The sequence below is a fragment of the Orcinus orca genome, chromosome 7 (genome assembly GCF_937001465.1).
Source record: "Orcinus orca chromosome 7, mOrcOrc1.1, whole genome shotgun sequence".
NCBI lineage: Eukaryota > Metazoa > Chordata > Mammalia > Artiodactyla > Delphinidae > Orcinus > Orcinus orca.
In genome coordinates, this window is record NC_064565.1 from 38,480,616 (window position 1) to 38,492,182 (window position 11,567).

Consider the following 11,567-nt stretch of genomic DNA (forward strand, 5'->3'; position numbering starts at 1 on the left):
AGGGGACGCGGGTTCGTGCCCCGGTCCGGGAAGCTCCCACATGCCGCGGAGCGGCTGCGCCCGTGAGCCATGGCCGCTGAGCCTGCGCGTCTGGAGCCTGTGCTCTGCAACGGGAGAGGCCACGGCAGTGAGAGCCCCGCATACTGCAAAACAAACAAACAAAAAACACTACTGGAAAACATATAAGAAATTTTGTACAAAGGGAAGATGTACCTAGTTGGTAAATACCAAAAAGATGACAATTATTTCTGAGTTAATTTATAATTTCAACATGAGCCCAATAAGAAAAATATTGACAGTGGGGTTTTTGAAACAAGGCAAAGTGATCATAAAGTTTATATGGAAAAATAATCAAAAATAGGCAGAAAAACTGAGGGGAAAAAGGGGCAATGAGGGCAAATTAGCACTATCAGATATTAAAACGTAAAAACCTGGACACAAATAGTGTGGTACTCGTTCATCATTAGATAAAATGACTAATAGAATATTATACAAAGTTCAGAAATAATTCCAAATGCATACCGCAATTCAATATATGAAAAATATAGCATTTCAAATCAGCGGTGAAGAGGTAAACACCTCACTAAATGATGGCAGACTACCTGTGGAGAAAAGATGTTGGATTCATACCACACACCATACTCTAGTACAACCAGGATACATTTCAAATGAATGAAAGATGTTCATACAAAATAGAGCATATAAGTATTAGAAGAAGTCACAGGAAGTTCCTTTTTAGTATTTCAGTGGAGACGGTCCTTATAACTCAAAATCTAGAATCCATGAAAGAAAATAATAAATTTAATGACATATAAAACTATAAACAAAGTCAAAAGGTAAGTTACAAACTGAGAAACTCATCACAGATAAATTCTAATCTCCCTAACATATGAAGAACTACTAGATACCAATAAAAGACCAACCATATAATAGAAAGATAGGCAGAGATATATATATTCAAGTCATAGAAAGAAAATCTAAATGGCCTGTAAACATAAGTAGATGATCAAGTCCACTCGTAAGAAAAGAAATACATATTAAAACTACACTGATATCACTTTTTAGATTGGCAATGGTCTAAGAGCTTGATAATACATTTTATTGCTTATAGGAAAACAGGCCCTCTCATACATTAGGAAGAGTTGAAATTGGTACAACTCTGATGAAAGAAAATTTTGCAAGGTTTATTGAAACTGCATATACCCATCGACTCACAATTGCACTTCTAGGAATTTATCCTACAGATATATTTGCCCATATGTGAAATGACATTATGTGTAACATTATCCAGGCCTGTATTGCTTGAAATAAAAACTAGAAACAACTCACATGCTCATCAGTAGGAGAATGGTTAAAAAGTCATTGAACATTTACAGTGTAAAGTACTGCACAGTGGCTTTAAAAAAAGTGAGGATCTCTCTAGTATTGATCATTAATATGTAGATGTATTGTTAAAGGCAAAAAAAATAGTAATCGATAAAACAGGATACGTTGTATGCTACTTTTTTAAAAAAAGATGTATAAAGAAACTCTGCAAGAACATATAAGAAAATAATAACTGATTATGGCACTCTCTGTATGTGTGTGTGAGAGAGCTATGTAAATGGTGGACAGGGTGAGAGCAAAACTTTTCACTGTGTTCCTTTTTACATATTTTGAAAATTTTGAACTATGTGAACATATGACATTTTAGGGTACAGGACAGGGAAAGACTGTGCCACCCCAGAGAAGCTATTCCTTTAGGGCCCTAGTCATAAGCAACCATTTGCTGCTGGGGAGAGTGAAAGGTCAGTTAAAACTATCTTCTAGCAACAGTAAACAAATGTGACTACATCAAGCTAAAAAACTTTTGCGCAGCAAAAGAAACCATCAACAAAACAAAAAGGCAACCTATTGAATGGGAGAAGATAATTGCAAACAATATATCCTGTAAGGGATTGATATCCAAAATATATACAGAACTGATACAGCTCAATATCAAAAAAAAAACAAAAACAAAAAACAAAACCCAATTGAAAAATGGGCAGAGGACCTGAATAAACATTTTTCCGAAGAAGACAGACAGATGGTCAACAGGCACATGAAAAGATACTCAACATTACTAATAATTATGGAAATACAAACGAAACCTACAATGAGATACCACTTCACACCTTCACACTGCACTCGTCAGAATGGCTATTATCAAAAAGACAACAAATAACAATTATTGGGGAGGGTGTGAAGAAAAGGGAAAACTCATGCACTGTTGGTGGGAATGTAAGTTAGTGTGGCCTCTATGGAAAACAGTACTGAGTTGTATTAAAAATATGACTATCATATCATCCAGCAATTCCAGCTCTTGGTATTTATCTGAAGAAAACAAAAACACTAATTCAAAAAGATATGTACTCCCATGTTCATTGCAGCATTGTTTACCATAGCCAAGGTATGGAAACAACCTAAGTGTTCACCAATAGATGAATGGATAAAGAAGATGTGGTATATATACAATGGAATACTACTCAACAGTAAAAAAGAAAGAATTCATGCCATTTGCGATAACTAGGATAGACCTAGAGGGTATTATTCTAGTTGAAGTTAAGTCAGACACAGTAAGACAAATACTGTATAAAAAGAACAAAACAGAAACAGACTCATATATACAGAAAACAAACCTATGGTTGCCAGAGGAGAGGGGGCAAAGGATGGGTGAAATAGGTCAGAGGGATTAATAGGTACAACCTTCTTGTTATAAAATAAATAAGTTATGGGGATGTAATGTACAGCATAAGGAATATAGTCAATGATATTATAATAACTTTGTATGGTGACAAATGGTTACTAGACTTAACGGTGATCATTTCATGATATATAAAAATATGGAATCATTATGTTGTATACCTGAAACTAATATAATATTGTATGTCAATTATGACTCAATAAAAAAGACCAAAAACCCACCAAATCAATAAGTAAATAAATAAAACTATCTTCTTCATTGCCAGTGGACTCTTTCTACTAAAAAGTACACTGTCAAAGCTACACTTTGGAAAGAGAACTAAGTAGAATACATTTTTTACTTATTTTTGTTCCTTTACCTAAGAATAAGGGAATTATGCCCAAATAGAATGTGTGCTCCTTTAAATCTTTCTCTTCTTTTTAATCTTTTCTAAACATACCAAAAAAAAAAAAAAAAAACAACCCACCAAAATAGACCATTCAGTATTTTCCTTCTCTTAGTCTGCCCAGGCTGCTATAACAAAATGCCACAGACTGGGTAGCTTATAAACAACAGAAATTTATTTCTCGTAGTTCTGGAGCCTGGAAGTCCGAGATCAGGGTGCCAGCCTGGCTGATCAAGGGCCCTTTTTGGGTCACAGACTTTACATTGTATCCTCACATGGTGGAAGAGGCTAAGGATATCTCTGGAACCTCTTTTATAAGGATACTAATGCCATTCATGAGGGCTCCACCCTCATGACTTAAGACCTCCCATACAGTCGACCTCCTAATACAGTCACCTTTGGGGGTTAGGATTTCAACATATGAATTTGTGGTGGACACACACATTCAGACCATAGCATTCTTCAGAACATACTTTACACCTTTTAAATCTTATTTTGTAAGGTAAAATTTTCTCTACTTTTGTTGATTGTGCCATTAATCTTGGAGACTCCTCCATTTTGTATACAGAATTTTAAAGTTTTTTTTCAAAGATCCATATGGATACATTGTTTTAGTGCAAGTCCATCAAATGAAAAGCATAGTGGAAGAATTAGCTTTCAAACTGAATTTATGGGAGTTTCTTTGTACTTAAACCTCACCTTCTATTTGTCACCTCTGATTCCACACCCTGTTTTCAGACTAACATTTTACCAACTTTCAAGGTCATTTCTCTCTGGGCCCTAGGATATTAGCAAAGCACCTAATTCAGTTCACTATGAGTCTAACAGTATGCTCTGAATTCTTTTATCTCATCAATAAAGATATTAAGGAGACTATCCTTGTGACAGGTTTCCACTAAATATCATTTGATTCACTGTCATCATGTGAATCACTGGAAACACAGTGATGGCTAACTACTCTTTGTAGCTTTGTCAGATTCTCCCATTACCTAGAGGTGGTATAAACCAGACTACTTTAGCTCTTTGAAAACTTCTTCCCTCTTATTGATGAGATGCTGCAGCTGTTAATACTTCCTCATAAATAGATATCCCCAGACCCTAACCTGCCTAGATTGAAACTGATTCTATCTTTTGTCCAGAGGTTTCATTGAAGAATACATTGTAGGGTAACTATGACAACACTAGTGTGATAAAAGAAAAGCAAACTCCAATAATCTAGAATTCCCTTCAGCCCTTGTTTCAAGGGAGAATTTATAAGACACTTTATGTTGCAACTTGCTTTATGTGGTAAAGATAATATAAAAGAGATATCCCTCTGTATTCAGTTCGTTTGTTTTTCTTTTTTTCCTCTTTTTTTCCTGTGCTTTAGTTTGGTTTCAGGACCAGATTTAGAATAAAAAACAGTTTGCTCATTGGGGATAATAATCTTTGAGAAAGCAATTTTAATATGATACAGTGGCCAAAAATATATTAAAAAAATAGCTGATAATTGTAGAAATTGGGTGATGGATACCTGAGAGTTCAATATAGTATTCCTCTACTTTGGTATATTTTGAACATTTTCTATAACAAAAAAATTAAAATAAGCAAAGCTTAAAGTACATTCTCAGTCTCTTTTGCTGTGGTGCATCTTATCAGATATCCTCTAAATTACCCTTGTCATCATCCCCCAAACTGGATCTATGTCCAGAGAGAGAGATTAAAGTATAATTGAGGTGAAATATACTATTACTTTACTGTATTTAATAATTTGATGAGAAAAGTAGAGAGGTAATAGCAAAGTGGTGGTAATCCCTGAATGCTGGAAACTGGGGGCCACTCAGGTAGGTCATTGATATTGTTTGTATATGTTTAGAGGAAGAAAGAGGGGAACATAGTGTGGATTACACAGGGGTGCTAGGAAGAAATAAGGTTTTAAGAAAACTCTAGGTTCAGATGGTAAAGAACATGAAAAAAGAAGATGAAGAACAAACTCAGGAAGGGCTGATAATGAAAAGCTGAGCTCAGGCAATCTCTGCATATTACCACACATCCAGAATAAAGGAAGGAAGCCTGATCACGGGATTTCTGTGGGTTTGATCCCAGTGACCCTGGACAGACTGAACATTCAGATGCCTACAAGAACTTCAGCTTTAGCCTGAAACTGATCCAGGCAGAAAAGGACCCTGCACCTTCAATGATATGGTTTTCCAAAAAGGTTTATCTGCCCTCAGCTTGAGAATGGGGGTAGACTGAACTAGAAAGAAAAGGCAGTGATTTCAAGGGTTTGGACTCAAGGAGAGAGCAGAAAATGAAAGAACTGAGATTGCTTAAGAGAGATGGCTTACTGTTTTCAGGCTGTACTGAGCTAATGAAGCAATATCTTAACCAGTAACTTACTTCATCTATCTATAGTTTTTTCCTAAACTTGTCCAAAAGGATGCTAATATCAGACATGGAACTGAACAGATTGTATATACTGTATTTTGGTAGATATAATGGGAAAGGTATGCTCCAGAGAGAGAAAAGGGTATCAGGCTGTAGAGAGATATTTGGAGGAGAAATCTCTCCCCTCCTTGCATTTTTAAGTGATTGAGAAGGTAAGTTTTTTGCTCAAAATGAGGGGCAGAGAAAATCCAGCTAAAGTTGATTTCTGTTTGGGATCTGAGAGTGGCATTTCATCAGCCATTTGGAACTTAATTGCCAAAGCATAAATAAATTTCTATAGCCCCTTATTCTCTTTATAAATAGCACTTTCTCACTTGTGTGCTATTGTTCATTTGCCTGAAAAGCAAATTAAGGTTTTCTAGTAGCTATCCACAAATGCATAGCAGCTTTGTAAGTCCTGCTTTATTTATTATTCTCATTTGTGATTTCAGAATTTATGTTGAGAATATACTTATTAAACTAGCCAAAGATGCAAAGTTAGCTGGCATGCCTATTACTTAAGAAAACATGGTTAAATTCTAAGTCATCTTCACAAATCTAATGACCTTTAATGGGGACAAATGCAGATTAAATAACCTAAATAAGAGAAATAGATGTTAGAAATTTACATAAACAGGCAGAATATTATCTGGTAATCATGATATAACTGAAACAATAAAAATAATAACAAAACCTTTATATTGATCACTGACCAGGTCTTAAACAGAGTACTGTTTTCTAGAATAAAACTTCATAGCATAGATAGAATGACAAAACTTCATAGCATAGATAGAATGACAATTACTTCTCCCTTTCTTCCTGACAGGGAGAAGTTCAACCAATATATGAATGTTTAGTAAATGACAGGAGGAAAGCCTAAATGAAGTAGGGAAAAGGTCATTAATGTGAGGATAGGTCTTAATATTCCTCAAATATCTAGAAAGGAATCATAGATTGTGATCAATCATTCTATGTTTGAGTAGAAGGCTGAAAAAGAGCAGGCTGCAGAAACAGAGAGTATAATCATGGGACAACTTCCTTATTGTAAAAAGTATGTGATATTTTAATGAATTAGCATTGTGAAATCTCATCATAAGGTATATTTAAGCTGAATGACAAATACCCTTGTATCTCACAGAAAGACTTAAAAGAGGAGGTTTAAAATTCTGTCTATTCCTAGAATCCTAGGATTACCTAAAGAATCAAGGATTAATATCATCTTTTAAGAATGATTTAATAGAGAATTCTAAAACCGTGGGCACCAATCTAATATTGATAAGTTGGTGACTATCAATATTCTAAAAAAAAATGTAAGTATGGTAAAGAAGCATAATCATCTAATAATAATACATGAAAAGTATCCATTTTTACTCTGCTATTCACAAATTCTGACTCTACAACTGAGTCTACTCAAGGGAAAATATAACATTTGACCTCCAACTTCAAGAGTTGTACAGATAAGATATGTGAAAGCAATTTAAGAACTATAGAGCATTGCAGACATATAGGCTTCTGTTATTAGTATAAACAATAGTATTAAAAAGAAATCATTCCTATATCTCAGTGGCACATATATGAATCTCTTAACTCTGAATATGAAACCTTTTACTCTTTGCATAAAACTCTGCAAGGGAATCTATATCTAAGAATTAAAGAAGGGCCTGAGGTTAACCATTTACTTTTATTTACTTTTTAAGTTTTTATGAGAGTATAAATTCATACAGTAAAGTTCACAAAGTGCATTGCTCAAAGAATTTTAGTAAATGAATACACCCAAGTAACCACCATCCAAGTCAAGATAATAAAGAACAATACGAACATCCTAGGATATTTCCTCATGCCTCATTCCAGTTGACTATCCCAAAGATAACCACTATTCTGAATTTAATCACTATAGACTTATTTTAACTGTTTTGGAAGTTCATATAAATGAAATCATATGGTATGTACTCTTTGTGTCTGGCTTCTTTGGCTCAACCTTATTTCTGTGAGAGTCATAGTTGTGGTTGTATGAAGCAGTTGTTCATTATTTTGATTGCTGTATATTTTCACTTTAAGAATACAGAAGCACTTTTGGAATGGCACTCTGAAAATCTCCTGTCCTATAAAAGCAATGAGAACACTATTAAAAATTGTCAAAATCAAATTCTTCAGACATCTGGGAATAAACCAAAGATTTACAGCAATCTGAAGAGCATTTATTCAAGAAAAACAATTGAATTTTGACAAAACAGTGAGCTTTGTGACATTTTAACTTGCCCTATTTTGATTGCCCTCTCCCCAGATCCATGGTAGCCTTGAAAATAAGCAGCCTCACACCATAGTAGCTGTGAAAAGCACCCTAGTAGACACTGAAGAGGGCAGAATGGATTTGGAACTCCCCAAAGTCCTCAGTCAATTGTCATTATTCGACCTGTCTGGAAGCTTCCTGGAAAAGCCCCATTCATGAGGCTTGTCTTTATTTTGACTAACCCAGAGTTTGCTTGGTGAGGAGAGCTCTATCCCCAGGCACTGTCAAAAACATCCAGCAGCAATTGTTTAACATCATAGCTGTTTAAAACAGAGATACCATTTAAGAAAAATAAGTGGCTTGCCAAAAAATGTAAAAGGGAACTCTGGACAATAGATATCCATAGTGGGCTTTGGAAAGCTCCAACATATTCCTGGGTATCTAGGAGGCCACATGCACGTGCACGACTGTGTGCATGCCCCAGAAAGACCAGGGAAGGCCCTATTCTCTCACCTCTAGCACAACCAGAGGCTCTGTGCACATAGGAAATGAAGGCTAAGGCAGACATAAAATGCCAGAGCACTGAAGTCATGCCCCAACACAGACACACACAGATCCTCTTAGAAAAATCTTGGACATATTGTTTCAACACGCTGAAAGAGATTAACTTGGGAATGATAACAACAACAAACACCAACAACAATAAACCCTGGAAGGAGGGGATTTTAATTTACGAAGTTAGCACATTATATTATATAAAACTCCAGTTTTCAACAACAGCAAAACAAATTACAAGACTTGCTAGGACAGGAAAGTATGGCCAATACACAGGGGAAAAAAGCAGTTAATGGAAACTACCTCTGAGGAATCTCAGATGTAAATCTTACTAGGCAAAGAATTTAAATCAGCTACCGTAAACATGTTTAAAGAATGAAAGGAAATCATAGCTAAAGAATTAAAGTATGAGAAAGATGGCTCATCAAATAGAGAATTTCACAAAAAGATAGAAATTACATATGTGTGTGTGTGTATATATCTATATATCTATATATCTATATATCTATATATATACCAATTAGAAAATTTGGAATTGAAAAATACAATAAACAAAATGAAAATTTCACCAGAGGGGCTCAAGGTCAGATTTGAACTGACAGAATAAGAATGGGCAAACTTGAAGATAGGTCAAATAGAAATTGTCCAGTCTGAGAAACAGAAATTTTTTTCTTAATGAAGAAAAATGGACAGAGCCTCAGAGATCTGTGGAACACTGTCAATAATACCAACATATGCATAATAGGAGTCTCAGAAGAAGAGAGAAAGAGATACAAAAAATATTTAAAGAAACAATGACCAAACCTTTTCCAAATTTGATACAAAATATTAATCTATAGGTCCAGGAAGCTCAACAAACCCAAAGTGTGTTAAACATAAAGAGATTAACCCCTTTACACAGACAAATCATATTGTCAAACTGTCAAAAAACAAAGATTAAAAATGTATTTTTGTTTGTAATGCTTTTATTTCCCTGTATGAATTAAAAGATATACACATAAATTATAAAACCACATTGATGGACTTAATATATACAAATATAATTTGTATGACAATAATAGCACAAAAGTTGGGGTGGGAAAATGAACTATAGTGGAGCAAAATTTTTATACATTATTGAAATTAAGTTGGTAATAATCTGAAGTAGATTGTTTTAAGTTAGTATGCTAATTGTAATTCCCAGGGAAACCACTAAAAAAAACCCTCAAAATAATGTAATAGAATAAACAACAAGGGAATTAAAGTAGTACACTAGGAAATATCTAACAAAAAAGAATACAGAAAGGGAAAAAAGGCATAAGACATAGAACACAAAAAACAAACAGGTAAATGAAATCCTACCTTACCAGTAATTACATTACATGTGAATGAATTAAGCATTTGAATCAAGACAGATATCAGCAAAATGAATTTTTAAAAAATGATCCAACTATATGCTGTCTATAAAAGACACATGTGTGATTCAAAGAATTAAAAGGTTGAAAGTAAAAGAATAGGAAAAAAATCTCTTTGGTTACTGTAACCAAAGAGACCTAGTAACCAAAAGAGACCTAGAGTGGCTATACTAATATCCAACAAAGTAGATTTTAAGACAAAAACAGTTACTAGAGACAAAGAAGGGCATTTTATAATAATAAATGAGTCAATCCCTCAGAATGGCATAACAACTTTAAATATATATGCACCTCACAGCAGAGCTCCAAAATACATGAAGAAAAAACTTGTGGAATTCAAGAAAGAAACAGACAATTCAAAAACAACAGTTCGACAGAAGTAGAGTTGCAGATGTAGAAAACAAACTTATGGTTACCAGAGGATGGGGGGAGGGGTAAATTGGGAGATTGGGATTGACATATACACACTACTATATATAAAACAGATAACTAATAAGAACCTGCTGTATAGCACAGGGAACTCTACTCAATACTCTGTAATGGCCTATATGGGAAAAGAATCTTAAAAAAAAAAAAAAAAAAAGAGTGGATGTTTGTGACTGATTCACTTTGGTCTATGCCTGAAACTGGCACAGCATTGTAAATCAACGATGCTCCAATAAAAAATTTAAAAAAAAAAAAAACAGTTTGAGACAGCGATATCCTACTTTCAATAATGGAGAGAGAAGATCAACAAGAAAATTGAAAAGTGCATGACAGTATAAGACAACTAGGCCTAAAATACATCTATAGAACACTCCACCCAACAACAGCAGAATTCACATTCTTCTCAAGTGCACGTGCAATAATTCTCTAGGATAGACCATATGTTAGGCCATAAAAGAAGCCACAATAAATTTAAAATGATTGAAATCATACAATATGTGTCCTTTGGCCACAATGTAATAATATTAAAAATCAATAACAAGGAAATTTGAGAAGCTCATAAATATGTGAAAATTGAACAACACACTCCTAAATAATAAATGGATCAAAAAATCACAAGGAAGATTAGAATATACTTTGAGATGAATGAAAATGAAAACACAACATGCTAAAACTTATGGCATACAGTGAAAGAAGTGCTCAGAGAAAAATGTACAGTTATAAATGCCTAGATTAAAAGAGAAGAAATATCTCAAATAGCCAAAACTTCCACCTTAAGAAACTAGAAAAAGAAGAGCAAACTAAATCCAAAACAAACAGGAAGGAAAAACAAAAATTAGAGAGAAAATAAATAAAGTAGGGAAAAAAATAAAGAAAAAACAACAAAACTAAAGATCGATTATTTGAAAATATCAAAAAATTGGCAATCCTTTAGCTAGATTGATCAAAAAAAAAAGAGAAAAAGAACTGAGAAAGAAGACTCAAATTACTAAAATTAGAAATGAAAAATGGGCCATTTGTACCAATCTTACAGAAATAGGAAAGATTATAATGGAATACTATGAACACCGTATGTCAACAAATTAGACAACCAAGCTGAAATGAGCAAAGTATTAATACTAGAAAGACACAAACTAGTGAAACATTTTTATCTGTAATATCATTATTTACATATTTAAGACTTTACTATTATGTAAGTTATATTAAAATTTAAGTTTGTAATCTTGTTGATCCCTTTATCATTATGAAGCACTCATTTTTTTCTCTAGTAATACTTTTTGCCCTAGAGTTTCTTTGCCTGGTATAAGTATAACTACATTGTTTTCTTTTGGTTATTATTTCATATTATATTTTTCATAACTATTACTTTATACATTTAAGAGTCCTTATATTTCAGGTGTATCTCATAAGGTGCATACAGTTGATTATTGTTTTTCTGTCCACTTTGAC